The sequence below is a fragment of the Phacochoerus africanus genome, chromosome 8, assembly GCF_016906955.1.
Source record: "Phacochoerus africanus isolate WHEZ1 chromosome 8, ROS_Pafr_v1, whole genome shotgun sequence".
NCBI classification, from domain to species: domain Eukaryota; kingdom Metazoa; phylum Chordata; class Mammalia; order Artiodactyla; family Suidae; genus Phacochoerus; species Phacochoerus africanus.
The window spans coordinates 3,738,576-3,765,668 of record NC_062551.1 but is presented as its reverse complement, the minus strand read 5'-3'; the positions used below and the strand labels follow the sequence as shown (position 1 = coordinate 3,765,668).

General features: G+C 52.7%; 2 protein-coding genes and 2 long non-coding RNA genes across 6 annotated transcripts in view; 2 read left to right on the top strand and 2 right to left on the bottom strand.

Moving 5' to 3' along the window:
* ZDHHC7 (zinc finger DHHC-type palmitoyltransferase 7) overlaps window positions 1-4,184 on the bottom strand; it is a 32,192-nt gene extending 28,008 nt beyond the window's left edge. The window contains exon 1 of the mRNA XM_047794056.1: window positions 3,938-4,184. The gene's annotated coding sequence lies outside the window, so the exon portion shown is untranslated. The remainder of the gene's footprint in view (window positions 1-3,937) is intronic.
* A 48-nt stretch (window positions 4,185-4,232) lies between these two features.
* LOC125134582 (uncharacterized) lies at window positions 4,233-10,930 on the top strand. 2 transcript variants are annotated; one of them, XR_007136692.1, is made up of 3 exons: window positions 4,233-4,746; window positions 6,464-6,736; window positions 10,097-10,930. It is a non-coding gene; the product is annotated as an uncharacterized LOC125134582 (long non-coding RNA). The 2 variants fall into 2 exon arrangements; XR_007136691.1 differs by lacking the exon at window positions 10,097-10,930 and having other exon boundaries at window positions 6,464-6,755.
* A 5,003-nt stretch (window positions 10,931-15,933) lies between these two features.
* The window catches only part of KIAA0513 (KIAA0513 ortholog), a 50,103-nt gene continuing 38,943 nt past the window's right edge, over window positions 15,934-27,093 (top strand). For both annotated transcript variants that reach the window (XM_047794300.1, XM_047794297.1), the window contains exon 1: window positions 15,934-16,068. The gene's annotated coding sequence lies outside the window, so the exon portion shown is untranslated. The remainder of the gene's footprint in view (window positions 16,069-27,093) is intronic.
* On the bottom strand, window positions 17,785-18,750 carry LOC125134684 (uncharacterized). Its single transcript, XR_007136707.1, has 2 exons — window positions 18,596-18,750; window positions 17,785-18,086 (listed from the first exon to the last, which is right to left on the bottom strand). It is a non-coding gene; the product is annotated as an uncharacterized LOC125134684 (long non-coding RNA).

Here is a 27,093-nt window from a genome sequence, read left to right as displayed (position 1 = left end):
CAACACCTGGGCTCAGGTGAGCACCTCTGGCCGCCAACGCCTGAGCCTCACGTCAATGCCAGGGAAGCACCGCATGTGGACTCCTGGGGAGGGGACCACAGAAGCCCCACGTGGGTGTGTCCCTGAACTCTGTCCTTTGAGAGACTTCACCTCGCTGACCTCGTTTATTTAAGATTTTTATTTTTCCCATTGTAGTTGATTTACCATGTTCTGTCAATTTCTGCTGTGCAGCAAATCCCTTAGCTGGTTTTCCCTGTAATAAATAACCATAACTCTGAGCATAACAGATCTGAACGAGTTCTGCAAGGCCGTCCAGCTGGGAATCAAACCCAAGGGTGGCCTGGGAAGCCCCAAACTTGCAGCTGGAATTAGAATCGAGGGTGGTCTGGGGTGGACTGTTCCCTCTCAACTTTGTGGGTAACCAGCTCTCTGCAGGTGGCCTAAACTTTTCTGGGGTGCTAAAGCTGAAAGGCCGCACACAAGTTGATAACTTGATCCTGGACACTGGCTCTGGGGACAAAAGGGAGCGAGAGTGAGTGTTTCAGACTCTACAGTTCATGCTCTGCTCTAGTGTTTGAATTTTTTTTATTTTAAACAAAACAAGCATGTATTACTTCTCTTTTTTTGGCCGCGCCCGAGGCATATGGAAGTTTCCAGGCCAGGGATCAAATCCAAGCTGCAGATGAGGCAACGCCAGATCCTCAACCCAATGCTGGGCTGGCGATTGAACCCTGCACCTCTGCAGCGACCTGAGTCGCCACAGAGACACCTGAGACACATGGGATCCTTAACCAGCTAGGCCAAGGTGGGGAACTCCACTTGGGTTACTTTTAGAATTAAAATGCTACTTTTAAGAAACATACTATCAAAATGCTGTTTCAAGAAAACTGTCCTGTAGAGCTGGTCCGCAGGGACTGGAGCAGGGAAGTTCTGGAATCATCAGGAAAACTACTACTCAATTCCGCCCAAGCACTGACTGCACAGGGGACTGACTTCGAGCCCCAGTTCCGCTAGTTACCAACGAGCCACCCAAGGCTGTTCTTACATAAAGCTCCTGTCAGTACTTTGCCTCCTGCGGAGAAGGTCCGCTTCCTCGTGTGAACATCTGTCCTTTCTGGAAGAGGCTCTTTCTCTTACAGTGCACGGATAAGCATGGCTGTAAAGGTCCAATCCGCTCACTGTCATCGAGGCAGGCTCTGAGTCATCGGCAAACAACGACATGCACACATTTCTACTCACTTCCACAAGAGACGTGTGCCAAGGGCACCAACTGTTGCTGCATGAACTCTTTAGGAAACAGCCTTCAGACACTCCCATTCCCCTCCATCTCCTAACTCAAAGTCGGCCTCCCGCCAGGACGCCTGACAGTTCACAATCCCAATAACCTGAATAAGCCTCACCCTCCTATTTTCTGGGATGTTCACGAAATGCAATTGAACACTTTTTTTTTTTTTCTTTGTAGGGCCACATCCGAGGCATCTGGAGGTTCCCAGGCTAGGGGTCTAAAGGGAGCTATAGCTGACGGTCTACACCACAGCCAGAGCAACTCGGGATCAGAGCTATGTCTGCGACGTAGACGGTCAGCTGAAGCTACGGTGTGGTGCCCGTCTGTGACCTACACCACAACTCAAGGCAATGCTGGATCCCTGACCCACTGAGTGAGGCCAGGGATCAAAACTGCATCCTCATGGATACTAGTCAGATTCGTTTCCGCTGAGCCAGGACCTGAACTCCCAACAACTGAACCCTTCTGCTCCATTCTGTTTCTCATATAACCCCAGAGACTTTCTCTGTAATCAAGCATTCTGACTTCTTAACAAAGTGACTTTTTTTTTTTTTTAATGGTCACACTCACAGCACATGGAAGTTCCCTGGCCAGGACTGAATCCCAGCAGCAGCTGTGGCAACACTGGATCCTTTAACCCACGGCACGGGGCCAGGTATCAAACCTGCACCTGCACAGAGACCCAGGCCGCTGCAGTGTAATTATTAACCCAGTGCGCCACAGCAGAAACTCCAAGGTGACCCCTTTTTTTTTTTTTTTGGTCTTTTTAGGGCTGAACCACCACATATGGAAGTTCCTGGGCCAAGAGTCGAACTGGAGCTGGAGCTGCCAGCCTACACCACAGTAACAGCAACTTGGGATCTGAGCCAAGTCTGCAACCTATACTACTGCTCACGGCAACGCCAGATCCTTAACCCACTGAGCGAGGCCAGGGACTGAACCCTTGTCCTCACAGATACTAGTCGGGTTCTCTACTGATGAGCCACAATGGGAACTCCAAGGCAACTTTTATTTATTTATTTTTTTTAGGGCTGCACCCATGGCATACGGAACTTTCCAGGCTAGGGTCAAATCAGAGCTACAGGTGCTGGCCACAGCTGCAGCCACGCAGGATCCAAGCAGCATCTGTGACTTACACCATGGCTCTCAGCAATACCGGATCCTTAACTCACTAAGCCAGGCCAGGGATCGAACCCACAACCTCATGGTTACTAGTCAGATTCATTTCTGCTGTGCCACAACGGGAATGCCCAAGGTAACTTTTTATAAACAAATAAACGTTGAAAGATAACACTAACAAGACTAAATTTGACTTTTCATTCATTTTGTTTTGCCTTGGCAGTGACAACACCAGGTCCTTAGCCTGCTGCACCACAAGGGAACTACTAAATTTGACTTTTTAAAAGGTGATTTGAGGTTTTTTAAAAAAAAAAGTTGTAAAACTATCAGGAGAGTAAATTCATCATCTTTGTGAAGGGTCTAAGAAATATACATTGACTTAGATTTCTAGACCATCTGAATAACAGACAAATCTATGCGCACTAAGTACAAACACCTAGCAGACTGCAAACATTTAAAACTGTAGCACAGGAGTTCCCGTCGTGGCGCAGTGGTTAACGAATCCGACTAGGAACCATGAGGTTGCCGGTTCGATCCCTGGCCTTGCTCAGTGGGTTAACGATCCAGCGTTGTCATGAGCTGTGGTGTAGGTTGCAGACGCAGCTCGGATCCCGCGTTGCTGTGGCTCTGGCATAGGCCGGTGGCTACAGCTCCAATTAGACCCCTGGCCTGGGAACCTCCATATGCCGCAGGAGCGGCCCAAGAAATAGCAAAAAAAAAAAGAAAAAGAAAAGAAAAAGAAAACTGTAGCACTGATTACACAATACTGTGCACAACCTGGTCCGTAAAAAAAGGCTACGAGGCAGGTCATCAACAGTTCTTACACCGCCAAAAACCTGGTTACCCCTAAGCTAATCAAGTGTGTCCACCCAACAGTGAAAAGAGACTTAGTTCCAGCAGCAATGACTCCTCAGGAGATGAGCCTCGGCTGCAGCAGGGAAAGATGCAAACACTGCCCCCAAGGCTACCCTAATTGTTCCTGGCAGACAACCATCCCCGCCCCCCGTCCCAAAGAATCACTGGCAGAGGAAGGGAGGATACCGAGGAAGGTGGGCAAACCTAACAGTTAAAACTTAAAAGGGAGAGACGAACAGGAGCATTCGAGAAGCCTCGGGCGACGTTCGAGAAAGCCCATTGTAATTCACGCTTGTAAACTGCTCCTCACAGTTCACAGAGGATTTATAGCCACGCTTTCTTAGGGCCCTAACAGCAAGCCCGTTATTAGTTATTAAACGGAGAAAAGCGTGGCGCGAAGAGCTGAGTGTCACGCCCAAGGTCAGGAAAAAGGCTGGGGCTGCAATTCGAGCGCTACCCCAAGAGATGCACTAAGCAGTGACAAGGAAACGCCCGGAAGAGAAGTCAGGCGCTGGCACAGAGGTGCCCCCGAGGAGCTCGGGAAGGGTGCAGGTGCGGCGCGGGGTGGAGGAGAGGGAGCAGGGGGCCCGGGGCTGGCGGACCTGGGCCTGGAGAGGCCGGGAGACCCGGGCGCCAGCAGCCGGCCCGGCCCCGCCCGGCCCAACCCGCCGCACTCACCCGAGGCCCGGGCGGGGTCGCCCGGCGCTGCGGGGTCGCCCGGCGCTGCGGCTCCTCCCGGCCTGCGGCGGCGGCGGCGGCGACTGCAGCGGCCGAGGCAGGGACGCATCATGCGGCCGCGCTCATGGCCGGGCCGCGGCGGGCCCCAGGGCTCGGCTCGGTCCCGCCGGGCCGGTCGGAGGAAGGCGGCTGCAGAGCGGACACGAGAGCCGGAGCCCAGCCTGGGGAGCAGGGCGGCACGACCCCCGGAAGTGAACCCGGCGAGGTCGGCGGCGCCGCGCTTGCGCAGTTCCGGCCGCGCCGTGCCCGCGGAGCGGGGTGCTCGGGGCGGTTTCCGGGGACTGGGCGGCCTGGATCCCTGTGGGACCGAAGGTCTTAAAGACTGACAGTTTCCAGGGAAAGGCGGCTCTTAGTCGCAAGCTCCCGTCGCGAAAGTAAAGGGATCCATGCAAACCGAGGCCCGGAAGAGACAGCCTGACGGCTACGGGCTGCCGCAAGGTCCAAGCCCCGTGGTTAGGCGTTCCTGCTCGGGGCGGAATTCTTGCCCGGCGGTCCGGCGCCCGCAGCGGCGTCCCTGAGCCAGCTTTTGGTGTGGCCTGTGCGGTGTGCGGGGATGAGAACTCGGAACGGGGGTTGATGAAGGAGCGGGAGTGGCAGTGAAACGACCGAGCCAGAAAGCACGTGGGGAGAGGGGACAGCGCCATTGGAGGCCTGATTTCTGATTCGCTGAACCTGTGGTTTCTCCCTGGGACCTGGAAACCAGCATCCCAGCGACTCCTTGCAGATGCTGAGTCCTAAGGTTTTCGAAGGTGAAAACGTGGTTGGTTTGGGGGGGGCGGGGGCATGTTTCCTGTAATATTTGGAACAATTTCCGCAGGGCTGGGAAGTAGGCGCTCAGTTAGCGATCGTTGTTAAACAAGTGCTGGCTGACTTGTTAGATTGATGAGAGCGGTAATTACAGCAGGGGGAATCCATCAGCCTCTCACTGTGGGCGAGCCACCTTCTCACTAGTTACCGTCCTTGCTCCCAGAAATGCTAATCCAGCTAAACTTTGGAAGTAAAGGGTGCATTCATCATCAAAACTCCAACTTTAAAAGGATAAAATTTTGTTACTGTATTTCGTATTCAAAATGGTAGTTGGCATTCAGACATCTCTTGTTGAGCCCCCCATCTCCTGATATATTTCTTTCCACAAGGAAGAAAAGAGGTAGGCCTCCCATTCGTGGTCAGTCCTTTTTATATAGATTGCAAGAAAGGACAACATCAAGACTACAAGTGGCTGCTGTGCTTAAGATACTCTTGCTCTGAGCAACGTTAAAAGAGTATCTTAAAAAAAAGTTTAACAAGGAGCTCCTGTTGTGGCTCAGCAAGTTAAAGACCCCACATTGTTTCTGTGAGGATGCAGGCTCCATCCCTGGCCTGGCTCAGTGGGTTAAGGATCTGGCATTGTCCATGCTGTGGCTCGGGCTCAGTCCCTGTCCTGGGAACTTCTGCTTGCTGCAGACCTGGCCAAAAAAAAAAAAAAAAGGTTAAATTAACACTCTGTGACTCTCACACAAATATAAACACATGTTAAAGATTTAATTTAACTCATGAATTCTTCAGAAGCATATGGAAGATAATACAAGTGGTTTAAAGATGAATCCAAAAGGCAGGCAGATGTGTAGGGTGTCAGGAAGGCTACAGTGAACTCCTGAAATGAACTCCAGGGGCAGAACTGGCTTCTTCTGCAGTGGGGACTCAAATGAACTTGCAGCAGATGAGATTCGTTTATATGTCTGGCATTGGTGGGCAAGAAACTGGTCCCACACCAGGGTCAGAGCCAAAGACTTGTGATCAGATTCGTGCAAGACAATAATGAGACAGACCGGTGCTGAGGCTGGGATAGCACAAGCTCCGTTCAGTGGCCAAAGAAGGGAGAAACTGGAACTTAGTTCACAATCAGCTTCTTTTTTTTTTGGTCTTTTTGCCTTTTCTAGGGCCGCTCCCAAGGCATATGGAGGTTCCCAGGCTAGGGGTCCAATCAGAGCTGTAGCTACTGGCCTACGCCAGAGCCACAGCAACACAGGATCCGAGCCGCATCTGCGACCCACACCACAGCTCATGGCAACGCCAGATCCTTAACCCACTGAGCAAGGCCAGGGATCAAACCTGCGACCTCATGGTTCCTAGTTGGATTCGTTAACCACTTAACCCCCACAATCAGCTTCTTGATGCGATTCAAATTACAGTGGAGGTGAAAAGTGGGGGACTGTTCCTGACTTACTGGGGAACTGGCCCCGTTAGGACCTGGAACTGATGCAGCACTTCTTTTTAGTGGTTACATGGCTTTTCCGGGTTTTGTCACGGCCACCTTCACTTGGCCACCTTCACTTGTGGCGCTGGTGGGTGTGTCACTTAGAATGCTAATATAGTACACTGAGCTTATGATGAGGCTCAAGGTTTACTGGAAGTCAAAACCTTCCACCATCTTGGGCCTAGTTGGCTCTAACCAATTCTTTTTTTTTTTTTTTCTTCTGTTTGCAGCCTCCTCCTGAAACTTAGATGAGAGTCATTGGTTCCCATTCAAGGGAGGGGCAGGGATATGATTCTGGGGCAACAGCCTTGGTAACAGAATCACTTGCATTGCTATCAATTCTCCAAAAGCTACAATAGAAAGAGGATGAAGCAAAGAAAAAAAAAAAAATCCGGAGAACCGGATAACCCAAGGGCGTGCAAGACAACGCCTCTTTCTGCATTGAGGACACCCAATAATCTTGACTCATTTCAAAGTATTTCACACAAAAATGAAGAGTAGAGGTATCTGTGCCATATAATTCTCCTCTGTCTCCACACTCGTTTGTGCTATCTGCGTGCTGTAGTTACTAGCATAGTTTTGTTTATTATAACTTTAAATTTGCACCCTTGCTAAAGGAAATAGTACAATAAAATCATTCATTAAAATATTTAATGGGGAGTTCCCACTGTGGCACAGTGGGTTAAAGATCCAGCGTTGCTTCATCTGCGGCCTAGGGTTGCAGCTGTGGCTCAGATTTGACCCCTGGCCTGGGAGCTTCCCTATGCAGCAGATGCGGCTCCCCTCCCTCCCCGCCAAAAAAAAAACAAAAAACCTCTTATCAAGGATTTTCATGTCTTTCTCAACAGAGTTGACGTGTGGTCTCTACAAGTCATTTCCCCTCTCCAAGCCTCAGCTTTTTTTTTAATCGCTAAAATACAAGATTACACTTGATTTCTAAGGTTTCTTCCTGTTTGAAGACTGGTTCAACACAGTTTTTGCCTCCTTGATTTCACTAAGCTCCATGGAGCCAAAAGCCTCCTGACACTGGAGGCCCTTGCAAGGATGGGAAATATCCCATCTCCAGGGTTAATTCTGATTACCCATCAGGAGCTAGTTTCCAGCCAGCCATACATCCTAGGAAATGGTTTTTTGGTTTGTTTTTTTAGGGGGAGCTTCAGAGATCTCTTGCGGCACAGCAAATTAAGGGTCCAGCATTGTCGCTGTTGCGGCTCAGGTCTCTGCTGTGGCGCAGCTTTGATCCCTGGGCTGGGACCTGTCCATGCCTCAGGTGCCGCCAAAATAAATAAATAAAGCGGAGCCTCCATTCAACCACGTGAAAAGATGCTCAGCGTCATTGAAAGTAAAAGGAATGAATGCAAATTTAAAGGACAGAGATCCCATGTTTCACCTAGTGGGTTGGCAAAGAAAAGTCTGGTGAGTCTCTGGGTTGGCAAGGCAGACCAAGGTGGCGCCATTGCCATTTCAGCTCTTTGCCGAGCACGGCAGCAGTAGGAGCCCCAGAAATGTAAGTGGACGCACCCCGTGACCCAGCATCCCATTCAGGGATTCACCCCGCAGGTGGACTCGCCCACGTTCACAGCGGTATTTTTGTTGAAGCAGCCACATCGCCCTGTGTGTCATCGGTAGAGTCATAAAGTATGTGCCTCTTACAGAGGGAACCCTGTGGGTACGGTGGCCTTCAAGGGATATTAAGACTATTGTGTGAACTGTATTTGTGTAGAAAAGACGATTTGAGGGATATGGATGTTTCTGTGGACACAGGATATCCCTGGCGAACTATGCAAGGAATCGGTCTGTAACTTGTCAGATGTTTCATCCACGTATCCATTTTTAAATACTTTACCACTAAAAGTAAAAGAGACAGCCCAGTGGAACAATTTGCAGACCCTTTGAACAGCTATTTCACAAGGAAGAGCCAAAACATGAAAAAGTGCTGCTTCGCATTAGCCATCAGGGAAACGCCGGCTTAAGCCACAATGAAATACTGGTGACACACCTACCAGAATGGCCCGTGTGAGACGACACCCCGCGTGGCAAGTGTAGGAAGTAACCAGGACTTGCATCCACCTCACTGCTGGGGGCGGGAGGGTGATGGTTAAACCACCGGGACAACCACTAGGAGTGTCTGCTGAAGATGGACCAAAAGACCTGTGCTAGAATGTTCCCACAGGACACGGTACCGCCTTGTTCCTGGACATCTGGCTTGTTTCTAGCGTCGGGCTAGAATGAACGGATAGTGGCATACCTTTGCCATGAAATACTAAGGGACACCACATACAACGATACAGAAAAATCTCTCCCGAAGACTACACCCTATACGATTTCATTTTATTTTTTGGCTTTTTAGGGCCACACCCACAGTCTATGGAGGTTCCCAGGCTAGGGGTCTGATCGGAGCTGTAGCCACCAGCCTATGCCACAGCCGCGCCAGATCCAAGCCGTGTCTGTGACCTACTGACACGATCCTTGACCCACTGAGCGAGGTCAGGGATCGAACCCGAAATCTTATGGTTCCTAGTTGGATTTGTTTCCACTGCGCCACATGGGGACTCCAATATAAGATTTTATTAATAAAAAGCTCCAAATCGAGCAAAATTGATCTTCAGAATGGGAAGAAAGGGCAGGACAGTGGTTACCGCTGAGTGGGATGGTAGAATCCTAGTAATACCCTATTTCTTGATCTGGGTGCTGGTTGTACGGATGTTCTCTTGGTAAGAACACATCCCCAACCTTGTACCTGTATGATTTGCGGAGGAGAGACTTCCAAGGGTTGTACAGTAGAAAATCAGAAATTTCTTCAGAAGGAAGTTTGGCTGCTTTCTAATTTTTTTCCATCGAGTTTGTGGTGCTGAGCGCATCAGCGGGATCAGGGGAGCCAGGAGGCTGAGACTCCACAGCCCCCAGTGTCTGACAAGGCACACGAAGTCTAACCCCCCCACATGGTGTGATGCATTCCCGATTCCTCTTCCCTGCGCCCCCTCCCTCCTGCTGTGGGCTGAGCCTGCTGGGCCTGTGCCCGGCGGGGGAGGTGTGTGGCTGGCAGATACGATGCAACCCAAACTGAGCGCCCAGCCCAGGGCTCTGCGCCCCTTGGACAGCCAGCTTCTCGGGGCGCACCTTCCTGGCGCCCTATCTGAAATTCCACCCACTGCCATTCCTGCAATGTGTCACGTCCCTCTCCTGCTTTGCCCCTTGTCACAAGTCACTAGCAGCCCCTGTCTTTCTCTTATTTCTCCCCCCCACACACACCCCGCCATGCCACTCGAGCCTCAGGAAAGGCAGGAATCTGGGGGTCTCACTCACTGCCAGGACGTAGGCACTCCATGGCTGCGCATCCAACAGATGAACAAGCTACGGTTGGCCCTTTTCTCAGACGAAACGGGCCCAATAGCCTTAAGTGCTGTGCTCAAGGTCCCGCCCTAGCAGGGGAGCCTCGCTGCCTCATAGACACACTTTGCCCTCAGGTCCCTGTGAAATGGGCACCATCCCATTTGGTATGGCTGAGAAGTCAGGCTCCGCGTTGAGTGACCTCCCCAGCGAGGCAGAGCGCAGCTTTCCTGTCTGGCTCTCCTGCTCTGGATACCGTAACATTGTCACCCTCTGAGGAGCCAGAGGCGTCCCTCACACCCCAGTCCGCTACACCAGGTCCCCAGGGCTCAGGTGCCACGTGAGTGCTCTGCTTGCTGCTGCTGCTGCTGCACCATGCTTCCTGGCAGCAAGTCCCTGCCCCTCTGTGCTCTGGCTCCAAAAACCCAGCCCTTGTCTTTCTTCCACCCCAGCCTTCAGATCCTTAGCTTAGACCTATAGTGGTTCACTCAACAAGTATTTAATGATGGCCTCTCGCCTTGGCACCCCCTTAGGTGCTGCTGACCCAACAAAGCAAAACCAAAGTCCCCGCCTGTCAGGGAGCGCAGAGACTCATCAAACAGGTAAATAAGAATACAGTCAACTTACAAGGACGACTGCTGTGCTCCCGTCGAGGAAAAGACGTAAACAGGGAGCCAGGGCACCTGGGCATCGACCTGGCCTGGGGTCGCAGGGGAGGGCTTCCTCTACGATGTGACTTTGGGAAGGACACGTGGGTATTTGGTGAGGAAAGGAAAGGCGGGCGGGAGTGGAGGAAGAGCTCGAAGCAGAGCTAGGTGTGGAGGCGCTGGCTGGAGAGCAGCAGGGACTGGTGGAGTTTCTGCGAGGAGCCCTGTGCAGAGAGCACGGCGCGGGGATGCGGCTTGGGACCTGGCTGCAGAGCTCGGGAGGGGCCGGTTCTTAACAACCAAGGAGGGATTCTGGCCAAATCTGAGGGCCGTGGCGGCCACTGGAGGGTTTGATCACATTTGTGGTTTGTAAAGTTCACTCCGGCTGCTCATTGGCAAAGAGACCGGCAAAGGGCAAGGACAAATGCAGGGTCATGTCCACTAATGAATGTTGATGGAAGAATCACATGGCAGCAGCTGACATTCTGCAACCACCAGAGCATCGCCCTTGATGGATGGTGAGCCGCTGGGGGAAAGTTCACGGGAAAATAGAAGTAGTACATTTAGATATCTAAGTAGTCTCGAAGCTTCTTCCCCACAGATTCCCTGCTAATTACTTACAAAGGGAGAATAAAATATGTTTAGCAAGTTCTCTTGTCCCGCAGCTAGTTACGGATCCAGTGTTGTCACTGCAGCAGCTTGGGTCGCTGCTGTGGCTCAGGTTTGATCCCTGGCCCAGGAACTTCAGCATGCTGCGGGTAAGGCCAAAAAAAACCAGGAGTTCCCAGTCATGGCTCCATGGTAACGAACCTGACTAGCATCCATGAGGATGTGGGTTCTATCCCTGGCCTTGCTCACTGAGTTAAGGATGAGGCATTCCTGTGAGCTGCGGTGTAGGTCGCAGACTTGGCTCGGATCCCGTGTTGCTGTAGCTGTGGTGTAGGTGGGCAGCTGCAACTGTGATTCAACCCCTAACCTGGGAACCTCCTTATGCCACGGCCCTGGGGAAAAAACAAAACAAAACAAAACAAAACCAACAAAAGCCTTTCCGATGGAGAAATCCATTACCATTTCAATCTTGGGTCAAACACCAAACATCAGCAATAATGAGACAAACTGATGTTCGTAGGATGTCCTGAGGACACACCTCATTTATGCAGCACTGCTGCCAAAAATGTGTTCCCTGACTCCGTGTAGGGGCAGTCAGAACAATGTACCCTGAGAGGCGTTCACACAGCGCGCAGCCTCTACTCTCAATACCAGGGTCCCGGAGGACAAAGGAAAGCTGAGAACCCTTCCAGATTCAAGGCATTTAATGGAATCCTTTAACGGACTCTGCCTCGAAAATGGAAGGAGGGGCCCCAAGCCGAAGAAGGCAGGCAGCCTCCAGAAGCTGGAAAAGGCCAGGAAACCTTCCAGAGGCTCCGGGAGGAACCAGCCCTGCTGACAGCTCAGTTTTAGGAACTGGCCTCCTGAACTGTAAGGCAATAAACTTGTATTGTTTGAAGCCACTGCGTCTGCAGTAATATGTTACAAAGGGGCCAGGGAAAAGGGACGTGGTGGACAACCAGAAACAGACCTGACGCCAAGCCCCACCACCTGCTTTATCTCATATAATAGTTTTTTTTGTTGTTGTTGATCTTCTAATCAAAGTATTTTGCGTATTGATTCAGCCATCAAATAAATATAGTACTTCTCCCACCTTTTCCTCACGCCCTTTATTCAGTATCACAGACTCTCTCGGTGAATGTTTTATTCCAGATATGTGTTGCTTTCCCTTGCCTGCCCAGAATCTGTCCCCGCTTCTCCTGGCAAGGGCACCTCTGTTTCCTGTGGGGACCCACCCCTCCTGTCCTCTCTACCCAGGTAGTTAGGTGGGGCTATTCCTGCCTTCTGTCCAGATGCGCCAATCCCAACAACCTAGCCTCAGAGGTGGTTCAAGGGCCTGAGCCCATGAGTGAGGCTAGTGCATGCGGACCAAATCCTGACACGTTTGCTGGAAATATCGAAGGAGAAAATCCTTTTTTTCCACCGGGGCTGCTAGGTTGAGAGGACATAAGCTTGCTGCTGCTGAAGACCAGGCTATAAAAAGGACCTGATCTGTGAATGAAGCCCAGCTCAGAGGGACACAGTCAAGTAGGGCAGAGAGACCAAATTCTCATGACCTCATTTGTGCTTCTGGACCCTGCTGGGCCAACCCCAGAACTTTCCAGTTACATAAGCTACTATATTCCCCCCCTTTTTTTTCTTTTTAGGGCTGCACTCGCGGCATATGGAGGTTCCCAGGCTAGGGGTCAAATTGGAGCAGCCGCTGGCGGCCTACAGTACAGACCTATGCCACAGCTCATGGCAGTGCTGAATCCTTAACCCACTGAGGGAGGCCAAGGATCGAACCTGCATCCTCACGGATCCTAGTTGGGTTCGTGAACTACTGAGCCATGACGGGAACTTCTACATTCCCTTTTTTGAAACACCAGTTTGGTTTGACTTCTGTCACTTGTAACTGATAGATCTCTGGTCAACACACCTCCCAGGTCCAAATATACTCTTTCTTCCGTATTTCCTTATCCAGCCTGTAGATTTTATAGCAGAAACATGGTTAACCCAGCAAGGCTTCACCATTGCTGCTCCTCTTGTGAGGGTTACCAGCGTTTTTCCTGAGTCATCTGTCCTGAATGTTTCCCAGGCCCAACATCAAGCTCACGGGTCTGTGGTTTGCAGAACTTTCTTCCTCTTTATATTTTTTTTTATTTAAAAAAAACTTTTTGGGGGCCCCACCTGCAGCATGCAGAAGTTCCCAAGCCAGGTATTGAACCTGTGCCACAGCAGCAACCTGAGCCACTGCAGTGACAATGCCAGATCCTGAACCCGCTATGCCACAAGGCAACTTTTCTTGCCCTTTTAAAAAATGGCCATGTCTGAGTTCCCTGGTGGCTCAGCGGGTTAAGAACCTGGCGTTGTCACTAATGTGGCACAGGTTCCATCCCTGGTCCCAGAATTTCTGTATGCTGTGGGTGCAGCCGAAAGAAATAAATTGAAAAATAAAGTAAAACGGCCTTGACATCTGCCTCTCTCCAACTCTCTGGCAAGTTCAGAAGATCTTGTATGAGGTGTGCAGAGACAGGTCCACAGGACTCTTTGAGGAGAAATATTTCCCTAAATGGAATCACACCCTTTTCCAATTTTTCTGAATAGTTGGTATCACGAGAGCCACATGAAGGCTGCAAGAGTCCATGGCTGGTGCCAGGTTCACTCACTGAATCAAGGGAGGACTTCCTCCAGCTGCAGATGCAATCCCCCTCTGTTCCCAAAAAGACTTTTTTTTTTTTTTTTTTGCTTTGCTTTTTCGGGCTGCACTCACGGCACATGGAGGTTCCCAGGCTAGGGGTCTGATCAGAGCTGTAGCTGCCACCACCGGCCTACACCAGTCATAGCAATGCTGGATCCAAGCTGCGTCTGCGACCTACACCACAGGTCACAGCAATGCCAGATCCTTCACCCGCCAATCAAGGCCAGAGATCGAACCCGCAACCTCATGGTTCCAAGTCGGATTTGTTTCCGTTGAGCTACAACAGGAACTCCCCAAAGAGTCTTCCCGATGGGCTTGTATTTGGATGCGTGCAGGGCAGAGCCTCATAGGGACCAATGGCAGGCCCACCCAGCTGTAGTGCCCGCACAAGGGAAGGAATGCTTTACAGTCCTGTCTCCCTGAGTTCACACCAAGCTCGAAACACCCAGAGATCCAGTTACTTATATGCGGTGGCTACACCAAGTTGGTCCAGCAAATCTGGAATAGACCCGAAGCAGCTGTGGCACTAGAAGCCTCGTGACTCTTGGGGAACTGTACCTCTCGGCTATTTCCTTCATCTTGGTCCCTTAGCTTTTCCAAGCAAGTCCTAAATTCAGTAGGCCATCTTGCCAGGAACCAGCAGCTTCACACTTGAGGCACAGGAAAGACATGTGACCATCAATCCAGATGTCATCGTTTCCCCGAAGGGGCAGAACTCAAGTTCCTCATGCATAACTCCGAGGACTTCAAAGAACTCAGTTTTCTAAGATGGACAATCCGCCCTGGTTCAGATAGCAGGGCCTTTCTTTCTCTTCTTTCTTTTTTTTTTTAATTTATTTTTGTCTTTTGTTGTTGTAGTTGTTGTTGTTGCTGTTGCTATTTCTTGGGCCGCTCCTGCGGCATATGGAGGTTCCCAGGCTAGGGGTCGAATCGGAGCTGTAGCCACCGGCCTACGCCAGAGCCACAGCAACACGGGATCCGAGCCGCGTCTGTGACCTACACCACAGCTCACGGCAACGCCGGATCGTTAACCCACTGAGCAAGGCCAGGGACCGAACCCACAACCTCATGGTTCCCAGTCAGATTCGTTAACCACTGCGCCATGACGGGAACTCCTTTTTTTTTTTTTAATTTATTTATTTTTGTCTTTTGTTGTTGTAGTTCTTGTTGTTGCTGAGGGCCTTTCTTTATTTAAAGGTAGAGCTTTATTATTTTGTATAGGCAACCCCCCAAAGGAGCACTATACCTCTGTAGCGTAGCTCTGGAAATGTCTTCAGAGAATGCCGAGGTTTCAGCGCACTGCAAAATCAGCCCTCTATTTTGCTAGGTGCTGAAACCCAGTTTGCCATAACCTCAAAATTCCTGGGAGTGTATGTGTCAGTTTATGTTTCTGTACTTGCTCTAGAACTGAAAAGGCTTCCTTTTTTTTTTTTTTTTTTTTAACTTTTGTGGGTTTGTTTGTTTTATTTGAAGAGTTGCCGAAGAAACCCAAACCGGTAGCCTGAAAACTGTATTTATTCTATCTGGTCAAAAGATGCTGATTGGCCTAGAAGTTTTGAAGAGGGAGGTGGAACCTATCAGCTTTTAAGATGCCCCCCTTCAAAAAAATGAATCGGCCCCAAATTGCCCTTCTCCTTCATGCACCCTTACCTGACCTGTTTCACTAGTATGTCTGTTCCTGTCAAAACTTCACCCTGAAGTTCCTGTCGTGGCTCAGTGGTTAACGAATCCAACTAGGAACCATGAGGTTGCGGGTTCGATCCCTGGCCTTGCTCAGTGGGTTAAAGATCTGGTGTTGCCGTGAGCTGTGGTGTAGGCTGCAGATGAGGCTCGGATCCCGCGTTGCTGTGGCTCTGACGTAGGCCGGTGGTTACACCTCCGATTCGATCCCTAATCTGGGAATCTCCATATGCCATGGGAACGGCCCAAGAAAATGGCAAAAACCCCAAAAAAACCCAAAAACACACACAAAAAGACTTCACCCTAAAACTCTCAAACAGGCGAGCAGGAAGTGGCGAACGGCGTCCTTGTATTAAAGGTGCGGCCACCAGAGCGGGGAAGCAACCAGCATCAGGCTCTATTTCCTGGATCCCGGCCGGGGCTCCCCCCACCCCACCGCCCCCCACATCACCCACTCATTTGCTCCAAGAATGGCCTGCTTTTACCCAGCTCTTCTCGGCCCGGGAGAACACCCTAGTTTTGAGATCAGGGAAACGGAGTTCTCGGGACCCTGGGTCACGGGGACCCACGGGAAGGCCCCGAAAGTGCTCCCAGGGGGCGGGGGACCAGGCGGACGTGGAGACGCAACCCCAGCCCGGCGCCATCCCGACGGGCGAGGAGCCCCTCGGGCGCTCAAGGGGCCCCGCACCAGCCGCGCAGACACGTGACGCCGCTCGCGGGCCGCCCCGCGCCTGCGCAGACCGGGCCGGGGGCGGGCACGGCCGGTTGACGGACAGCTCGCGCGGGCCGGCGCCTCAGAAGGACCCGACTCAGGCCGGCGCAGCCGCTGCTCCGCCGAGTCAGACGGCGCCCGCCGGCTCCCCGGTCCGTCCTGCCGGCCCTCGCCGCGGTGAGAGGGGCCCCGCCGGCGCCCGTGAGGGGAGGGCGTGCCAGGTTCCCTGGACGGCGCGGGGGCTCTCCGGAGGGCTCCGCCGGAGCGCCCGGGCACCGGCGGGTGATGGGCCATGGGGAGGGGGTCGGGGGCCTGGAGGTTCCTGCAGGGTCGGCGCGTGCTGAGGGTGAGGAGATGGGGTGGGGGCAGGAGCCCACGTGTGGGCAGCAGTGCAGTACCTGGAGGGGGGGCTGGACAAGGTGTCCTCACTCCCCGGTGGCTGATGGTGTCGCCAAGTGGCTTTGGGATGGAGGCGGTTCTTCAATTTGGGGGGGAGGAGAAGCCCCCGACTCGTGGAAGGGCATGCTGGGGAGAGGGTGCCTGGGACCCGGTTCGAAAGACCTTTGCCAAGTTGTGCTGTGTGTTGGATTTTAAGTTCGCTGCCTCTCTGCTCCTGGGGTGGCAGCCCCAGGAGGTGTGGGGACACGGGAGAAAGGGCTCTGCCTTCCCAGGGCCCCTCCTCCCCACGATCAGGAAGCCAAGAGGAGCTTTGCAGAGGGAACGGCGGTAGGCACGCAGTGTCAGAGACCGTTCAGGACAGCTGGTTCAGGCTGGCCTGGACCAGCCTCCCGGGTCTTGGAAAGCACAGGATGTGGTCTTCCTGGAGCCAGTGCAGTTTCCTCTCGCTCGGGGGGTCTGTGCTTCCCTGGGCTGCATGTTGACTGGATTTGGGAGGAGGAGGAAGACTCGGCCCTGGGCACAGCCAGCTCCTCTAACTCTGATTGAGCGCGAGGCCAAGGTGCCAGCCAGCCGACTGAGCAGGAACTTGCCTGTGAGCTGGCACAGGTGAGCCGCCCTGACGTGGAGGCTCAGAGGCTCTTGGGCCAGTGAACGTTAGAGGCAAGGTGACAGCTGTCAGGGACCAAGCTGCAGTAGCCAGGCCCCCATGCAGACAATTGTCCCCTAATACTCAGGGCTTCAGGTTCATTTGGTTAGAGGCGCCCCCTCCCTACACCTAAATCAGGGTGGCCAAGGTGCCTACCACGGAATTAAGCAAAGGAAAAAAAAATCCCTGGTATCACCCGTGAGCCCTTCTTCGCATCTTCTCACGGTTCCACTTGGAAGTGTGTTCTCCCATTGTTTCCTCTCTCCCGGGGCTGTGGTTTGTCTTTATTTCCACTTTGTTCAGAAATAGGGCTGCTTACGCGTTGGAAGCGCTTGAGATGGGCTCACGAGGAGAAAGTTGCCTCAGGAGATTCTTTTTCCATTAAAGACAGAAGACGGCCCAGGGCTGGGGCTTTGGCACCTCAGTAAGCAGATTTTCTCTAGCCTCTCCTTTGGTTCTGGAGTACATACATCCCCTGTGGGGTTTGTTTTTTTGTTTCGGTTTTTGTGTTTTGCAGTGTTTGTCTTTTGTATGGCGTGTGCCTGTTAATGTGAAGATACTTTGTATTCTTTGGGAACCTAACAGCTAAGGACAATGAAAAGCAGCCCCTGCAAGCTTCTGCATCTAGAATGGATGAGCAATGCTGTCTTGCTGTACAGCACAGGGAGCTGTACCCAGTCTCTTGGGTTAGAACATGATGGAAGATAATATAAGAAAGGGTATGTACATAGACTTATGACTGGGTCCCTATGCTGTACCACAGAAATTGGCACAGCATTGTCAATCAACTATACTTTAGTTAAAAAAAAAAAAATACAACTACGAAAACCAAAAGAAAAGCCACTTAGTGACCTGAGTAAATCAGAAAACTTCAATAATTACAGATTTCCAGAAAGTGGAGAATATCCAGATATTAGGTGTGGTTCTTTGTTCATGACAACAGCTTTTTTTTCTTTGGAGGTCACTTGCTTCACGGTGACCCCAAAAGGCTCTGGGGACCCTTCTTTTAGGACAGTCGTGAGGAAAGGTTTAGGGTGGGGTGAGTCATTCTGCGCTGACCTCTGTCTCTCTCTTCCCGAAAAAGAAGATGATTAGGTTAAAGGAAGCATCAAAAGCAGCCTAGGAAGAGAAGACGTCAGGCGGCGTCAACCTGCAGCGATAAAGACGGGCACAGGGAGGAGTCAGAGTCCTTGTTGCCAAGATAACCCCTCACTTTGACACCCAGTGTAATCTGCAAGGGGCTTTCACACACACAGGCTCTTTTTAAAGTGGAGTTGATTTACCGTGCCGTGCCGGTTTCTGCCATACAGCACGGTGCCCCAGCCCTACACACGTACACGTTCTTTCCCCTCCTCCACGTTCTCTCCCAAAAGATTGGGTCTGCTTCCACATGCAAAATCTTAATTGATCGTCCCCAGAAACTTGGAGTGACAGACGGTGTTATCACGCCCACGTCACGGATGAGGAAAGTGAGGCCGAGGTCCCTTAACGACGAGGGCGCAAAGCAGCGTGTTACGGCGAGCCGTCCCACAGCCGCTGCCTGGCCCAAGGCGGCTCTGCAGGGTGGGATGTGGGGACGAGGCGGGCGGATGGCACACGCGTCCCAGGGCCCCAGGGCTTTCCCAGCGTGCCTTCTCTCCCACCCCCGGCCCCACTTACGAAGTCAGCTCCGCTCTTGGGCATAGATTGCGCCTCCTCCACCACTTCCCCCGGCCCGGGCTTGAGCGTCTGCGTCTACTCAGATTTGTTTCTAAGTCTTTGAGAACCTAGTAGGAAGTGTGATTGCAGGGAGTGTCTTTTGCTCAAGCGCTCGGGCGGGGCTGGGGGGTGTTTCCTAATGTGCGGGGGGTGTCTTTATCTGAGTGATGCAAGAGACCAAAGCAATTCTAGGGAAACTTGCCACCATTGTTTTCCTTGTCCTCCACCCAGAGGAGAAGTGCAGTGGTTGTGAAACCTGGGGAGTTGACCCAGTACTTGTGTTTATTTTATCCAGTTTTTTATGCATGGCACTGGCTGGGTTATGGGGACACCTTAAAAAAAAAAAAAACCCAAAACAGAACAGAGCACAGCTGTTCTCAATAGGGAAGACTGAGCTTTAACCGCATTTTTTTAGATCTGAGCATCTAGATCTAGAAAAGGACCTTGGGGGAGGTTATCTGAGCTGTGTTTCAGCAGGTCAATGCTACAAACAGAACTAAATGCTAAAGGAGTTCCCGTCGTGGCTCAGCAGTTAACGAATCTGACTAGCATCCCTGAGGACACAGGTTCAATCCCTGGCTTCCCTCAGTAGGTTAAGGATCTGGGGTTGCTGTGAACTCTAGTGTAGGTCACAGACACAGCCTGGATCCCACGTTGCTGTGCCTGTGGCATAGGCGGCAGCTGTAGCTCCGATTGGATCTCTGGCATATGCAGTGAGTACTGCCCTTTAAAAAAAAAAAAAATCCAAGAAAGAAAAAGAAAAAAAAATAATAACAACTAAATGCGAAGGCATTCGGGCGTGTCAGGGGATGTATAGATCTGAAACAACAAGGGTGGAAGTTCCAGTCTACCCCGTGCCGAGAATACTGAGTTCTTTTTCTGGGCATCACACTCCGTGAAGGACATAGAAAAAAACTCACATGTGTTCATTGGAAATTGCCGCGGTGGGGAATGAATTCGAGCTGGTGAGCCCAAGAATCTTGGGAGCCGTGATTACAGAAGGTACAGGAATGTCATTTATCAGACGTCTTCTCTGGAGGCCCAAGATCCCAAAGTTAAACACAGAAAGTCTTCAGCTTGAAGAACCTGATGATGCCGGAGGGAACTTTTCAAAACTGTGAATCAAATCATGTCTCTGCCCAGGGATGTCTCTGGTCTTGGGACCAGAGGCAGACCTGTCATCCGGGTGTAGTCTTCGAGCACTGACCGACCTTCCAAACAAGGAGGTTCATCAATGACCGCCCCCTCCCTCCCAAGTCTCTCCGTTCTGTGCCTTGAGCATGTCTGCCTCAGGGCCTTTGCACCCGCTGCTCCTCCTCCAGATTTTCCTCTGGCTGCCTCCCTTTCATTCAGGTCCCTGGTCCAGTATCACATACCTAGGAGGACCTTCCCTCATGATCTAAATAATTCCTTCCTGGTCCCCAGCCTTCTCACTTAGAGGACACTGTTTTGCTTTCTTCATGGTAGTATCAGAAATGGCCTTACTCGAAAGTGCTCTTACTGTCTGCTCCCCATTTCCCATTGTGTCAACAGTGCCTGGCATATAGTAGGTGCTCTGTAAATATTTGTCGAATGAATGGTTTTTATGACAGACCTTTTCAAAGATGGGTGGGTTTGCTGCCCTGGCGGATACTAAATTTGTCTTCTTTTGCTAGGGACAGTCATCCACAGGCAGCTGGCCCCTGGGCAAGAGAATTCAAGCAATTGGACAGACGGTGAAACCACGTGACTTTCTGTAGGCGTTTTCCAGGGCCGCTGCAGCAGAGTACCGTGAACTGGGGGTGGGCTGGGGCTTAAAACAACACCTCTTTACTCTTGCCGTTCTGGAGGCCAGACATCCAAAATCAAGGGGTCAGCAGCGTTGGTTCCTTCTTGGGGGCTCGGAGGGAGAACCTGTTGGTGCCTCTTTCTCAGCCTCTGGGAGTTTCCAGCCAACCTTGCCGGTCCTTGTTTTGTAGCTGCGCCCCTTCCCCCTCTGGTCTCATGGCCTTCTCCGCGTCTGTGGGCGCGGGTGCGGGCACGGGCGTGTGTGCCGGTCTGTCTGTCTGTCTCTCTTTTTATAAGAACATCAGTCACATTGGATTTGGGGCCCACCCGCTTCCATACTGACTTTAACTAATTACATCTGCAAGGGCTCTGTTTCCATATAAGTTCCCGTTCACAGGTTCCAGGGGTTAGGACTTCAGCGTATCCTTTTAGGGGACATAATTCAGTGGGCGAGACCTAACTTCAAGATCCAGTGACATGTGAAAGGGAAAGCCGGCAGGAAGGCTGGGTTACTTTCAGGGATGATGGCGTGGGTTTGGACGTTTGCACCGAGAGCATCCATGAATCCATAATCCTTGCGACCTGCAATGTAGGTGGTGGTCTCTGTCCCAGGTGAGGACAGTGACGGCCCGTGGCCTCCCCCACCCGCCGATGGCCGGGTCTTCCTTGGGGCTCCCGCCCAGGGTGGGTGTGGGGTTTCTGAGATGGTTCTGCAGGGTTCCTGGGGAGATGGTTTCCTTCCTTGGCGTTTCGCTCTGCCCGGCTCGTTGACGTCCGCAGTGAGATAAAAGGTGCGGCTGAACCCGGTGTGCCCGCGTCACACCCACACACCAGCTCTGACCAGAGGCCGCGACAGCAACAGCAGAGAAGTCGTGTTTGTCCTTGGTCGAGCTTTTCCGGTGATTCTGCAGGCTTTGAGGTGAGGCTTGGAGAATTCTGGGTTTCAGCGTCTCGGATTTCGACCCTGCAAAAGCACTGTTGATGCTCCAAGCGCGAGCCGTGCAGGAGTTGGTAGCGAGTTCTCTGCTTTGGGGCGGGGGCGCCGGGGGGGTGAGGGCAGGGCAGGCTGCCAGCAAAATTCCTGCCCTGGCTGCGCCTCTGCCTTCGGAGACCCTTTTACCTCTGGGTGCCTCTGTCCCACCCCGGACCCCGGGTCCCCTCCTTATTTAACTTTCCGTTGACTGGGACATAGATGCAGATGGTACAGGACTCAAATGATGAAGAAAGGTGACCAGCGAGAGGTAGTTCCTGCCTCTGCCTCTCCCACCCGCCCCTAGCTTCCCAGGATCCTTCCCAGTGGCGCCTTGGCTGCCAGTTTCTGTGTCACCTTCCACAGCCCTGATCTCCTCTCACATCCCAGGTGCCAGCCCCACCTCCCCCTCGGGCTCTGCGTCCGTCCCTGCTTGCTGTTCTTCCTTCCTCCTGCCTTTGCGGGCCCCTTGCCCTGGGGACCTGATGGGCTGGTTGTTCCCGGGGGCTAAGGTGTTGCTGATGACGACACTTCTGCCAGGAGCTTTATATTTAGAAGGGAGGTGCTTGGAAGAAGGGAGTCTCACCTGGTAAAACGCTGGGCTTTGAGTCCAGAGGGTGGGCAAAGAGCTCGTGTTTCTGGGGTGGTTTTCAGATCAGGTGCCCCCCTGACGAGGGGGCAATGACCGAGCTCGGAGGGAGGGGTGGTTTGTGTTCCGACCCCAGGGGGTCCCGGTGCTATTATGGCAGGTTCCGGGGTGCTCGGTCAAGGCTGTCACTAACCCTTCCACGAGCCCGAAGGGGGTCACCACAGTTAGCCTCCCCACTTCACAGACGGGAAAGCCGAGGCACGGAAGGCAGGCAGGGCGATGGGCCTCCCGCCACAGCTTGATGGCCGAGGTGGCACGCAGATCCAGGCCGATCCGGCCCGGGGCTGTCTCCCAGGCTCCCACAGGTCTCGTCTTGCCTGGTTCCATGTGCGGTTTGGCGGTGTCCTCGTCCCTCTCAGAAGGCAGCGTGAGCCCTGTGGGGCACACAGGTGACTCTCCGTGTCGTACAGCAGAGGGACAGGGAAGGACGGCACCTCTCATCCCCAGGGCTTTCTGGGCTCATAACAGAAACGTCTGCCTGCCTCTTGAGGTCCCAAACCCATGACCAGGGCACATGCCACCACCAGAGGGAGCGCCAGCAAAAGCTGATAGAAACAGCCAATTTGGAGGGAGAAAAAGAGAGAGATGGGGGTTATTTTCCTTCTCGCTACGGAGTCCACTCAGGTGAGCCTGCGCCCGGGTGCAGAGAGGACCTCTAGGGGACAGTGGCTCCTGGACCAGGCGCACTCTGGGGCCCTGTCCTGGCCTCTGCACCGCAGCCAGCATGACTCAGAGCAGGTGACTCACGAGTGGCAGAAAGGACCCACGAGCCGGGGGAAAGGAAGAGGAGGCTGCAGAAGCAGCGGAGCGGACGGAAAATGCCAGAGTGGATGCGTTTGGCTGGCTGCGCTTCAGCTGCCTCCCTTGCGCGAGGCCCTTGGGGGTGAACCTGGGAAGTTCAGGTGCAGAAATAGGCCCCCGTCCAAGTGGGGGAACCTCCTGAGAGAAGAAAAGCAAATGCACGGTTCATGGTAAGTACCTTGAAGTCAAAGAGCTGAATGAGGTCAGCAATGGAAACCTGAGCTCTCCCCCGATTTTAACAGGTTGGGGGGGTGCTCAGGAAAAAGGACACCAGTTCCCTCCCAGGAGGGGGCGGCTCACACTGCACTTCCTTAAGCAGTGGCATCACTTGGAATCTCGAGGCTCGATGCGGATAATTAAGAAAACTCCTCTATCTGCTCTCGTGGGGGCAAGCAGTCTTGTACCGAATCGACATTTACTGTAAGGGGCGTGGGCCAGACTCCTGTAAGGGTGAGAAGCAGCACCTCAGACCTCGTCTCTCAAGTCACCTGGAGTGGCCCAAACCCCGGGACTCCCTCGAGGTAGACTCTGCCCGCCCAGGAGTCCTGCTCTGTCTCGCCTGCTTGCCTGTCCCCTCTCATGCACCCCGCCAGCCAGAGTGCTGCATCTTTGCAAAATCTAAACCAGTGTGATGCAAACCCTCCCGTGCGCCCCTGTGGCTCCTGGGGTGAAATCCTGACTCCTTCCCTTGGCCTCCGAGCCCCTGCCGGCCTCAGCCAGGCCGGGTTCATTCCCACCACAGAGCCAGGGAACGCGAGTTGGCTGGGGCCACACGCTGGTGGCGGAGGTCTCGGGCAGGAGAGCAGGCCCAGCCACGGGCAAAGGCTTCAGCTTCCAGCAGCCGCGCTGAACAAGTAAACAGGCCCAGTTCATTTTGAGCGTAGATTTTATCAAGTCCGGTACATCCAGAACACTCTCACAGTTCACAAGACCGCTTACCTTCTCTTCCTGCACCGAGTCTGCAGTCTGGTGGCCGTAGCATCTCAGTGTGAACGAGCCGCCTCCGCTGGCGCTGTGAGCGTGTGGGGAGTGGCCACGGCTCCAGCCGAGCTGTGAAGTCGTTCACGGCGCTGAGGACGGACCACGATGCTGTCCGTTGACCTCTGCTCTCCGGTGGGGACACGTGCTTCTGCAGACCTGGACTCGTTTGTCCTGTCTCCTGGCGCAGCGCCTGGCACGCCGCAGTGCTCACAGACGTTGGGTGGTCACATGAACATGTGACTGAACAAACGAAACACACCTCCATCCTCTTCATGTCCCAGGGGCACCGGAGTAGCTGGTGCCATTTGGAGCCTCTTAGGGGGGATTCCATGGCCCCAGTTTCACGTCGGGACTTGTTTCTTGTCATAGGTCTATCATGATTTTTTTTTTTTTTTCCTTTTAGGGCTGCTCCTGCGACACATGGAAGTTCCTGGGCTGGGGGTGAAATCAGAGCTGTAGCCCCTGGCCTACACCACGGCTTACGACAACACCAGATCCAAGCCCCATCTGTGACCCACACCACAGCTCACGACAACGCTGGATCCTTAACCCACGGCACGAGGCCAGGGATCGTACCTGCATCCTCATGGATACTAGTTGGGTTCTTAACACACTGAGCCACAGTGGAAACTCCTGTGATTATTCTTTATTGGGCTTATTTTTGCAGGGACAGTGATACTGGGAGAAGGATTTTCAAAAGGAAAATTAACAGGATGGAGACTCTGGCGTTGTTGCTGCTCAGGTTCATCTAGATCAGGGATTTTCAACTGGGGGCACCATCTAGGGTCCTTTTGGTTGTCACGTCTTGGTGGGGGGTGCTTCGGGCATCCATCTAGGGTCCTTTTGGTGTCACGTCTTGGGGAGATGCTTCTGCTCTGAAAGCGGAGACCAGGAATGCTGCTGGCCAGGGTATAACTTGGCCTACAGGCCAGCCCTCACTACCAAGAAGTGTCCAGCCCATGTGTTGTTGGGGCTGCTCATCGAAGCCCCTGTGCAGATGAGTGTGGCTCCACATGGCTGTGTTTCTGAATTGCCTCTGATAGCATCAGAAAGGTTATTAGTCTCTGGAGATTTGACAGTCCTGTGCCGGCCTCATCTTTCTATTCCCTTCTGTCTCTTTCGTGTAAACCCACCCCTTCTTAGCATTTCTCTTGCTAAAAGGATAGACCAAAGGGAACTGCCCTCGGCTGAAGCGTTTGAGATAAAAGAAAATCGGCTGCGCGTTTACACCACGAATTAGAATTCCGCCGAGCAGACACCTGGAGAAGCCCGGGCCTCGGAACCGTGGATCAATACGCTCTGTGCCCTTGCGAGCTGTCAGACACCTTTGAAGCGAAGCAGCGGCAGAAACCCGAAACCCGCTTCTTTTCACCTGCCTTCAAAGAAACATCTGCCAGCTACGCTTTAAAAAAAGACACGTGCTTATACTCCCAGGCGGGACCGAGGCACAGAATTACATGTTTCCATTCTTGTTAAAATTAAGGCCCCTCGCAGTAAGAGAATTGGCTCCCTCAGTGTTGTGGGTGGAGGGGGGTTGGTGATGCATGTTTCTGTTTTAAGGTTTGGGGAATACTTCCCGATCCGAAGTGGAGCTGTGCTAGATGGGCCATCTGTTGTGTGCTTTGCTGCCTTCCAGCTGGGTCTGGGCTGGGTGTGTGTGGTGGGCTGGGGGGTCCTGTTCCCTCCCACCTGCTGCTGCGTGCCGTCTCCTCTGCGGCGGGTTCTCTGCCGGGCGTCCCTTGTCTGACCGGCAGGCTCCCGCCAGTTCCGACCCAAACAGCACAGCCTGTAAAGTCTCCTCCAGCGGAACTGGGTGCCCCCACTTCTGGGCCCCCGTCTGCATCCGGCGCGGTGCCATTGCCATTGTCACTTGCTTGTGTCCGGCTCTCCCGGACGGTGTTGGGAAAGGAGGGCCCGTTGCCTGTTTGTCCTTTTTGTATCCCTGGGACCTCATCACAGTTCCCAGGACATGGTAGGGCTTCATCGGTGTCTGTCACACAGTGGCCTGAGCGCTGCAGAACGGCACCTTTTATCCGTCACGCTGGAGCCGCCTGCATCAGGAGATGGGAGGCAGCAGCTCTGTCCTCGGGCCTGAGCAGTGACATTCCGGGACTTGGCACTAAGCAGAGAGGGGGCAAGTCCAGAGGCCGGAGGGACCCACCTTTTCCCTGCTTCTCTTCTTTTCTCGGCTGGTGGGGTGGGCAGAAAGCAAGGCTCCAGACGCAGCCCAGCCGAGTGTGCGCCACAGGGTGGCGTTGCTGCCACACGTCCCCCGTCCCGTCACTGCCCTGGGTCCCCATTTCCCACCTTAGAGCGACTCCCATGAGTCTGTGCCTTTTGCCGAGCTTCTTGTCTGCCTCCCAACCCCCATATCTTGCGGAAACCTCAAGTCTCAGCCAACCCTACCATCGTGGGGCTTTATTCCAGGAAAACGGAATCTAGAATTATTTAGTGCCTAACTGTTTAGTTCCCGCTCCTTCGCAGAAAGCTTTATTTATTTATTTATCTATCTATCTTTTTAGGGCCACACCCCAGCAGCACATGGAAGTTCCCAGGCTAGGGGTGTAATGGGAGCTGTAACCACCGGCCTGCACCACAGCCATAGCAATGCGGGATCTGAGCCTCGACTGTGACCTACACCACAACTCCCAGCAACGCCAGATCCTTAACTTAGTGAGTGAGGCCAGGGGTTGAACCCACAACTTCATGGTTCCTTGTTGGATTCGTTAATCTCTGAACCACGATGGAAATTCCTTTTTTTTTTTTTCTTTTTAGGGCCACATGTATGGCGTATGGAAGTTCCCAGGGTAGGAGCTGAATCAAAGCTGCAGGTGCCATCCTACACCACAGCCACAGCAACGCTGGATCCTTAACCCACTGAGCCTGGCCAGGGATTGAACCTGCGTCCTCACAGTTACTAGTTGGGTTTGTTACTGCTGAGTCACAGTGGGAACTCCACCTTTTGCATTCTTTTTTTTTTTTTAGCTTTTAAAGTAGAAGCTTAAATTATTATTATTATTATTTTTTTTTTTTTTTTGCCGCACCCATGACACATGGAAGTTCCTGAGCCAGGGATCAAATCTGAGCCACAGCTGTGACCTATGCCACAGCTGGGGCAATGCCAGATCCTTAACCCACTGTACCACAGTGGGAACTCCCAGAAGCTTTTCTAATATCAGCATTTCATGCTGTAAATATCTCTCTAAGCACTGACTTAGCTGCATTTAGCAGGTTGAAATATATTGGATTTTCACTTCTATTCAATTCCTTGCTGCTTTTGGTTTTCTTAGA